Source organism: Pelophylax lessonae (genome assembly GCF_965119305.1).
Source record: "Pelophylax lessonae genome assembly, chromosome: 3".
Lineage (NCBI taxonomy): Eukaryota > Metazoa > Chordata > Amphibia > Anura > Ranidae > Pelophylax > Pelophylax lessonae.
Genome location: NC_138770.1, coordinates 481,207,465 through 481,217,729, shown reverse-complemented (window position 1 = coordinate 481,217,729; position 10,265 = coordinate 481,207,465).

The following is a 10,265-nucleotide window of genomic DNA, read 5'->3' as shown; positions in this document are numbered from 1 at the left end:
ACATTCTGGGACCAGGTACTGACCTTCATCAGGGAAGTGACGAAGTGGCACATACCCAAAGACCCTACACTGTGCTAGGGGTTAGGCGGGGCTATCTTATATACTGTGGGGCGTATTCACTTCTGATTGGAACCTGGTCTCCGTAGTCACTCCAATCACGTTCCCAGAAGACTCCTGCCCCCTCATTGGCTTTTGCTGATGTTTCTGGGCCAATCACGGGCTTTTAAAGCCCAGTTCCTGTACCCAGGGGCGGACTGAGCGGTCGGGCACTTCGGGCGTGGTCCGAGGGCCCGGCCGGGAAGGAGGGCCCGGCCGAGAGGGGGACCCGCCGCCCAGGTCAGCATTAATTCACCCGAAGTTTGTCCCAGTAACTGAACAGGAGCAATATATTTGGGTATGTGCCACTTCGTCACTTCCCCGATGAAGGTCAGTACCTGGTCCCAGAATGTCGTGATATAGGGACAGGACCAGAATTTGTGGCAAAGAGAAGGTCTTTCCACGGAACATAACGGACTATTATGATCATCCTGAATCGTTTTGTTTAGAGGTACATTAGGCATTCACACAGTATACAGAAGTAAGTGTCGGCATGTATAGGCCGCAAAAATTAGCTCACATGGGTTTACCTGACAGCTAAGTATGTAGTATTTGGAGGCTGAAGGTACATTAGGCATTCACAGGATACAGAAGTAAGTGTCAGCCTGTATAGTCCCCAAAAATTAGCCCACATGGGTTTAACTGACAGCTAATAACGTAGTATTCTGTGGCTGAAGGTACATTAGGAATTCACAGGATACAGAAGTAAGTGTCAGCCTGTATAGGCCCCAAAAATTAGCTCACATGGGTTTAACTGACAGCAAAGAACGTACTGTATTTGATGGCTGGATGTACATTAGGCATTCACAGTATACAGAAGTGTCGGCCTGTATAGGCCCCAAAAATTAGCTCACATGGGTTTAACTGACAGCAAAGAACGTGGTGTATTTGATGGCTGGAGGTACATTACGCATTTCTAGTATACAGAAGTAAGTGTCGGCCTTTATAGACCCCAAAAATTAGCTCACATAGGTTTAACTGACAGCAAGGAACGTAGTATTTAAAGGATGGAAGTACATTAGGCATTCACAGGTTACAGAAGTAAGTGTCGGCCTGTATAGGCCCAAAAAATTAGCTCACATGGGTTTAACTGACACCAAAGAACGTAGTGTATTTGATGGCTGGAGGTACATCAGGCATTGACAGTATACAGAAGTAAGTGTCGGCCTGTTTAGGCCCCAAAACGTAGCTCACATGGGTTTAACTGACAGCAAAGAACGTATTATTGGATGGCTAGAGTTACATCAGGCATTCACACAGTATACAGAAGTAAGTGTCGGCCTGTATAGGCCCCAAAAATTAGCTCACATGGGTTTACCTGACTGCTAAGAACGTAGTATTCTGTGGCTAAAGGTACATTAGGCATTCACAGGATGCAGAAGCAAGTAGAAAATGATAGGTGCCGACCCTAAATGCCAGTAAGCCAAGAAAGGTCCTGCCACATCCCTAAGGACATATGAGAAAAAAGTGTATCAAGTAGTATTGGTGTTCCAATACACCAGAGCCTAAATGAGCCCCACAGGGAACTGTGTATTCTGAGGAAACACCCAACCTGGGACTTTGTAGGCAGGAGTTACTTGGCATGATAAATAGATAAATAGAAGACCAATTTAATATATAATGATTTTATTAATACATGTGTACAAAATTGTTAAAAAAGACACAGATGCAAAGGCATCAAAAGACAGTCAATATATAAAATATGTGATAAATAAAATAATGAACCATATCCTAGAGTAGTGGGGTCACCCAGGTCCAACATGTTTCGCCGACTCTGCAGACTCTGACTTAAAAAGGCTTTTTAGATACTTGGAGACCAAAATAGAGTCATTTTGACCAAAAACTTTTTTCAGGCCATTGGAGCCCAAATGGCCTGTTTTAGACAAATCAAGTCTAAAAACAGCTTTTTAAGGCTCTAAAAGACAAAAATACAGTCATTTTGACAAAAATAATTTTCAGACCTTTGGTGACCAAATGCCGTTATTTTGACTAACAAAAGGTTTTTGGACACTTGGAGACCAAAATAGAGTCATTTTGACCAAAACATTTTTTGCAGGCCATTGGAGCCAAATGTTTAAAATCTTGTCTAAAACCGGCTTTTCAAGGCTCTAAAAGACAAAAATATAGTCATTTTGACTAAATTTTTTTTCTGACCTTTGGTGACCAAATGCAGTTATTTTGACTAAAAAAGGATTTTAAGACACTTGGAGACCAAAATAGAGTAATTTTGACCGAAAATATCTTTTCAGGCTATTGGAGCCCAAATGGCCAGTTTTAGACAAATCTTGTCTAAACCCAGCTTTTTAAGGCTCTAAAAGACTAAAATACAGTCATTTTGACAAAAAAAATATGTTCAGACCTTTGGTGACCAAATGCCGTTATTTTGACTAAAAAAGGATTTTTAGACACTTGGAGACCAAAATAGTCATTTTGACCAAAAAAATTTTCAGGCCATTGGAGAGCAAAATGCCGTTATCTTGTCTAAAACTGGCTTTTTAAGACTCTAAAAGACAAAAATACAGTCATTTTCACTAAAAAAGTTTTTCAAACCTTTGGTGGCCAAATGCAGTTATTTTGACTAAAAAAGGCTTTTTAGACACTTGGAGACCAAAATAGAGTAATTTTGACTGAAAATTTCTTTTCAGGCCATTGGAGCCCAAATGGCCGGTTTTAGACAAATCTTGTCTTAAACCGGCTTTTTAAAGCTCTAAAAGACAAAAATACATTCATTTTGACTTAATTTTTTTCAGACCTTTGGTGACCAAATGCAGTTATTTTGACTAAAAAAGGCTTTTTAGACACTTGGAGACCAAAATAGTGCTCCAATAGCCTGAAAAAAAGTTTTTTTGGTCAAAATACTCTATTTTGGTCTCCAAGTGTTTAAAAAGCCTTTTTCTAGTCAAAATGCATTTGGTCACCAAAGGTCTGAAAAAAAATGTATTCAAATTGACTGTATTTTTGTCTTTTAGTGCTTTAAAAAGCCGGTTTTAGACAAGATTTTAGACATTTTGGCTCCAATGGCCTGAAATTTTTTTTGGTCAAAATGACTCTATTTTGGTCTCCAAGTGTCTAAAGTGCCTTTTTTATCATAAATAACTGCATTTGGTCACCAAAGGTCTGAAAAATAGATTTAGTCAAAATGAATGTATTTTTGTCTTTTAGAGCTTTAAAAAGCCGGTTTAAGACAAGATTTGTCTAAAACTGGCCATTTGGGCTCCAATGGCCTGAAAAGAAATTTTCGGTCAAAATTACTCTATTTTGGTCTCCAAGTGTCTAAAAAGCCTTTTTTAGTCAAAATAACTGCATTTGGTCACCAAAGGTTTTGTCTAAAACTGGCCATTTGGGCTCCAATCGCCGGAAAAATTTTTTGGTCAAAATGGTCTGGAAAAAAAATGGCCTGAAAAAAAATGGCCTGAAAAAAAATTTTGGCCTGAAAAATTTTTTGGTCAAAATGACTCTGTTTTGGTCTCCTTTTGTAGTCAAAATAACTGCATTTGGTCACCAAAGGTCTGAAATTTTTTTTAGTCCAAATGACTATATTTTTGTCTTTTAGAGCATTAAAAAGCTGGTTTTAGACAAGATTTTAGACATTTGGCTCCAATGGCCTGAAAAACATTTTTTGGTCAAAATGACTCTATTCTGGTCTCCAAGTGTCTTAAAAGCCATTTTTATTATAAATAACTGCATTTGGTCACCAAAGGTCTGAAAAATAGATTTAGTCAAAATGAATGTATTTTTGTCTTTTAGAGCCTTAGAGATTTGTCTAAAACTGGCAATTTGGGCTCCAATCGCCTGAAAAATTTTTTTGGTCAAAATGGTCTGGAAAAAAAATGGCCTGAAAAAAAATGGCCTGAAAAAAAATTTTGGCCTGAAAAATTTTTTGGTCAAAATGACTCTGTTTTGGTCTCCTTCTGTAGTCAAAATAACTGCATTTGGTCACCAAAGGTCTGAATTTTTTTTTAGTCCAAATGACTATATTTTTGTCTTTTAGAGCATTAAAAAGCTGGTTTTAGACAAGATTTTAGACATTTGGCTCCAATGGCCTGAAAAACATTTTTTGGACAAAATGACTCTATTCTGGTCTCCAAGTGTCTTAAAAGCCTTTTTTAGTCAAAATAACTGCATTTGGTCACCAAAGGTCTGAAACAAATTAAGTCAAAATGAATGTATTTTTGTCTTTTAGAGCTTTAAAAAGCCGGTTTAAGACAAGATTTGTCTAAAACCGGCCATTTGGGCTCCAATGGCCTGAAAATAAATTTTCGGTCAAAATGACTCTATTTTGGTCTCCAAGTGTCTAAAAAGCCTTTTATAGTCAAAATAACTGCATTTGGTCACCTAAGGTCTGAAATTGTTTTTTTAGTCTAAATGACTATATTTTTTGTCTTTTAGAGCCTTAAAAGCCGGTTTTAGACAAGATTTTATACATTTGGCTCCAATGGCCTAAAAAAAGTTTTTTGGTCAAAATGACTCTATATTGGTCTCCAAGTGTCTAAAAAGCCTTTTTCTAGTCAAAATAACTGCATTTGGTCACCAAAGGTCTGAAAAAAATTAGTCAAAATGAATGTATTTTTGTCTTTTAATGTCTTAAAAAGCCAGTTTTAGACCAGATTTGTCTAAAACCGGCCATTTGGGCACCAATGGCCTGAAAAAAATGTTTTGGTCAAAATGACTCTATTTTTGTCTCCAAGTGTCTTAAAATCCTTTTTTAGTCAAAATAACTGCATTTGGTCACCAAAGGTCAGAAAAAAAATTTAGTCAAAAAGACTATATATTTGTCTTTTAGAGCCTTAAAAAGCCGGTTTTAGACAAGATTTTAGACATTTGGCTCCAATGGCCTGAAAAAATGTTTTGGTCAAAATGACTCTATTTTGGTCTCCAAGTGTCTAAAAACCTTTTGTTAGTCAAAATAACGGCATTTGGTCACCAAAGGTCTGAAATTTTTTTTGTCAAAATGACTGTATTTTTGTCTTTTAGAGCCTTAAAAAGCCGTTTTTAGACTTGATGTGTCTAAAACAGGCCATTTGGACTCCAATGGCCTGAAAAAAGTTTTTGGTCAAAATGACTCTATTTTGGTCTCCAAGTGTCTAAAAAGCCTTTTTAAGTCAGAGTCTGCAGAGTCGGCGAAACATGTTGGACCTGGGTGACCCCACTACTCTAGGATATGGTTCATAATTTTATTTATCACATATTTTATATATTGACTGTCTTTTGATGCCTTTGCATCTGTGTCTTTTTTAACAATTTTGTACACATGTATTAATAAAATCATTATATATTAAATTGGTCTTCTATTTATCTATTCATGCCAAGTAACTCCTGCCTAGTGCCTACAAAGTCCCAGGTTGGGTGTTTCCTCAGAATACACAGTTCCCTGTGGGGCTCATTTAGGCTCTGGTGTATTGGAACACCAATACTACTTGATACACTTTTTTCTCATATGTCCTTAGGGATGTGGCAGGACCTTTCTTGGCTTACTGGCATTTAGGGTCGGCACCTATCATTTTCTACTTGCTTCTGCATCCTGTGAATGCCTAATGTACCTTTAGCCACAGAATACTACGTTCTTAGCAGTCAGGTAAACCCATGTGAGCTAATTTTTTGGGCCTATACAGGCCGACACTTACTTCTGTATACTGTGTGAATGCCTGATGTACCTCTAGCCATCCAATAATACGTTCTTTGCTGTCAGTTAAACCCATGTGAGCTACGTTTTGGGGCCTAAACAGGCCGACACTTACTTCTGTATACTGTCAATGCCTGATGTACCTCCAGCCATCAAATACACTACGTTCTAGGGGAGACCCTTCGGAGTTGGACTCTATCCTGCTCCAGGATGTTCCCCCCACGCACACGGTGTCTCTCTTATATTCCTTGTTATTGCGTGCCCTCCGCCCTGACCTGCCGACATATACTGCTGTCTGGGACAGGGACCTGGGCCGAACCCTTTCATCTACCGACTGGCACAAATGTTTTGCGATGACCCACTCGCTGTCTCCTGCTACCCAAGTTCAGGAGAAGGGGTTCAAACTCTTGAGCAGATGGTACAGGTGCCCTTCCTCGATCGCCTACATTGACCCACTCCAGTCGGACCAATGTTGGCGGTGCACGTCCTCTAGGGGAACGCTTATTCACATCTGGTGGGAATGTCCTCAGATCCATGAATTGTGGACTGGAATTATAGCTTTGTATTGCAGGCTCCAGGCAACAAATGTTCCTGCGACACCGGAACTGGCCCTGTTGTCTTTGTTACCCGGCTCCTTCCGGTCGATCAAGAGAGACGTTTTGAGGTTTTTCTTGGCGGCTGTTCGGACGGTGATACCCAGACACTGGAGGTCCAAGCAGGTACCCTCTAAACTTGAGTGGGCTCTGGAACTGGACCGGCTTAGAGACATGGAAAACCTGTTGGCGCGAGAGGGGGGCAGGGAGGACCAATTCTCTGCTGCTTGGAGGTCCTGGGACATGTTTCGGTGTTCGGACGCCTTTCAGTCCTGGCTCGAGACGTCTGTGCTACCTGGTGATGGGGGGCAGTAGTGGGACGTGGGCGGCCCATCCTGATTTCCTCCACCTTCTTTGCCCCCTTGACATCCCTCTTTACATTCTCCTGCTTTATCCCATCCTCTTACCTTTATTCCCCTCTCTGGCTGTACCGTTGACACCATAAGGCAATCCTCCTTTACTTATTTGTTGTTTTTAGGCGCTCCTCAATGGAAAGCCGGGATATTTATCAATGCCTAATTTATCAATGCCTACCACACTTCCCACAATCTCCTCAAGTGACGCCAGCCATGAAAGTGTTTATACTGGTGTTGGCCTTTCCTTGACTTTTCTCTTAAATTATGTTACCACCTGACACCCCAAGTTGCAGTTTTCTTGACCTTGTGCTGCTGCCAGGATCTGATGGACCTGGCGGTTTGAGTTCCTTATTTGCACTTATCGATATTGATTGTTGTATGCATTTTCTCACAGTTTACCATATGTCATACCTGAACAATTTATTTGTTTCATACCCCCTTGCTTCTCCCCTAACTCTGTAAAACCCTTCTCTTTAAATAAAATAAGATTGAACTAAATACACTACGTTCTTTGGTGTCAGTTAAACCCATGTGAGCTAATTTTTTGGGCCTATACAGGCCGACACTTCTGTATACTGTGAATGCCTAATGTACATCCAGCCATCAAATACAGTACGTTCTTTGCTGTCAGTTAAACCCATGTGAGCTAATTTTTTGGGCCTATACAGGCTGACACTTACTTCTGTATCCTGTGAATTCCTAATGTACCTTCAGCCACAGAATACTACGTTATTAGCTGTCAGTTAAACCCATGTGGGCTAATTTTTGGGGACTATACAGGCTGACACTTACTTCTGTATCCTGTGAATGCCTAATGTACCTTCAGCCTCCAAATACTACATACTTAGCTGTCAGGTAAACCCATGTGAGCTAATTTTTGGGGCCTATACATGCCGACACTTACTTCTGTATACTGTGTGAATGCCTAATGTACCTCTAAACAAAACGATTCAGGATGATCATAATTGTCCATTATGTTCCGCGGAAAGACCTTCTCCTTGCCACAAGTTCTGGTCCTGTCCCTATATCACGACATTCTGGGACCAGGTACTGACCTTCATCGGGGAAGTGACGAAGTGGCACATACCCAAATATATTGCTCCTGTTCGGTTACTGGGACAAACTTCGGGTGAATTAATGCTGACCTGGGCGGTGGGTCCCCCTCTCGGCCGGGCCCTCGGACCACGCCCGAAGTGCCCGACCGCTCAGTCCGCCCCTGGGTACAGGAACTGGGCTTTAAAAGCCCGTGATTGGCCCAGAAACATCAGCAAAAGCCAATGAGGGGGCAGGAGTCTTCTGGGAACGTGATTGGAGTGACTACGGAGACCAGGTTCCAATCAGAAGTGAATACGCCCCACAGTATATAAGATAGCCCCGCCTAACCCCTAGCACAGTGTAGGGTCTTTGGGTATGTGCCACTTCGTCACTTCCCCGATGAAGGTCAGTACCTGGTCCCAGAATGTCGTGATATAGGGAGAGGACCAGAACTTGTGGCAAAGAGAAGGTCTTTCCGTGGAACATAACGGACAATTATGAGCATCCTGAATCATTTTGTTTAGAGGTACATTAGGCATTCACAGGATACAGAAGTAAGTGTCGGCCTGTATAGTCCCCAAATATTAGCCCACATGGGTTTAACTGACAGCTAATAATGTAGTATTCTGTGGCTGAAGGTACATTAGGCATTCACAGGATACAGAAGTAAGTGTCAGCCTGTATAAGCCCCAAAAATTAGCTCACATGGGTTTAACTGACAGCAAAGAACGTACTGTATTTGATGGCTGGAGGTACATTAGGAATTCACAGTATACAGAAGTGTCGGCCTGTATAGGCCCCAAAATTAGCTCACATGGGTTTAACTGACACCAAAGAACGTAGTGTATTTGATGGCTGGAGGTACATTAGGCATTTCCAGTATACAGAAGTAAGTGTCGGCCTTTGTAGACCACAAAAATTAGCTCACATAGGTTTAACTGACAGCAAGGAACGTAGTATTTAAAGGATGGAAGTACATTAGGCATTCACAGGATACAGAAGTAAGTGTCGGCCTGTATAGGCCCCAAAAATTAGCTCACATGGGTTTACCTGACTGCTAAGAACGTAGTATTCTGTGGCTAAAGGTACATTAGGCATTCACAGGATGCAGAAGCAAGTAGAAAATGTTAGGTGCCGACCCTAAATGCCAGTAAGCCAAGAAAGGTCCTGCCACATCCCTAAGGACATATGAGAAAAAAGTGTATCAAGTGGTATTGGTGTTCCAATACACCAGAGCCTAAATGAGCCCCACAGGGAACTGTGTATTCTGAGGAAACACCCAACCTGGGACTTTGTAGGCACTAGGCAGGAGTTACTTGGCATGAATAGATAAATAGAAGACCAATTTAATATATAATGATTTTATTAATACATGTGTACAAAATTGTTAAAAAAGACACAGATGCAAAGGCATCAAAAGACAGTCAATATAGAAAATATGTGATAAATAAAATTATGAACCATATCCTAGAGTAGTGGGGTCACCCAGGTCCAACATGTTTCGCCGACTCTGCAGACTCTGACTTAAAAAGGCTTTTTAGACACTTGGAGATCAAAATAGAGTCATTTTGACCAAAAACTTTTTTCAGGCCATTGGAGTCCAAATGGCCTGTTTTAGACAAATCAAGTCTAAAAACGGCTTTTTAAGGCTCTAAAAGACAAAAATACAGTCATTTTGACAAAAAAAATTTCAGACCTTTGGTGACCAAATGCCGTTATTTTGACTAACAAAAGGTTTTTAGACACTTGGAGACCAAAATAGAGTCATTTTGACCAAAACATTTTTTCAGGCCATTGGAGCCAAATGTCTAAAATCTTGTCTAAAACCGGCTTTTTAAGGCTCTAAAAGACAAATATATAGTCTTTTTGACTAAATTTTTTTTCTGACCTTTGGTGACCAAATGCAGTTATTTTGACTAAAAAAGGATTTTAAGACACTTGGAGACAAAAATAGAGTCATTTTGACCAAAACATTTTTTTCAGGCCATTGGTGCCCAAATGGCCGGTTTTAGACAAATCTGGTCTAAAACTGGCTTTTTAAGACACTAAAAGACAAAAATACATTCATTTTGACTAATTTTTTTTCAGACCTTTGGTGACCAAATGCAGTTATTTTGACTAGAAAAAGGCTTTTTAGACACTTGGAGACCAATATAGAGTCATTTTGACCAAAAAACTTTTTTTAGGCCATTGGAGCCAAATGTCTAAAATCTTGTCTAAAACCGGCTTTTAAGGCTCTAAAAGACAAAAAATATAGTCATTTAGACTAAAAAAACAATTTCAGACCTTTGGTGACCAAATGCAGTTATTTTGACTATAAAAGGCTTTTTAGACACTTGGAGACCAAAATAGAGTAATTTTGACCGAAAATTTATTTTTAGGCCATTGGAGCCCAAATGGCCGGTTTTAGACAAATCTTGTCTTAAACCGGCTTTTTAAAGCTCTAAAAGACAAAAATACATTCATTTTGACTTAATTTTTTTCAGACCTTTGGTGACCAAATGCAGTTATTTTGACTAAAAAAGGCTTTTAAGACACTTGGAGACCAGAATAGAGTAATTT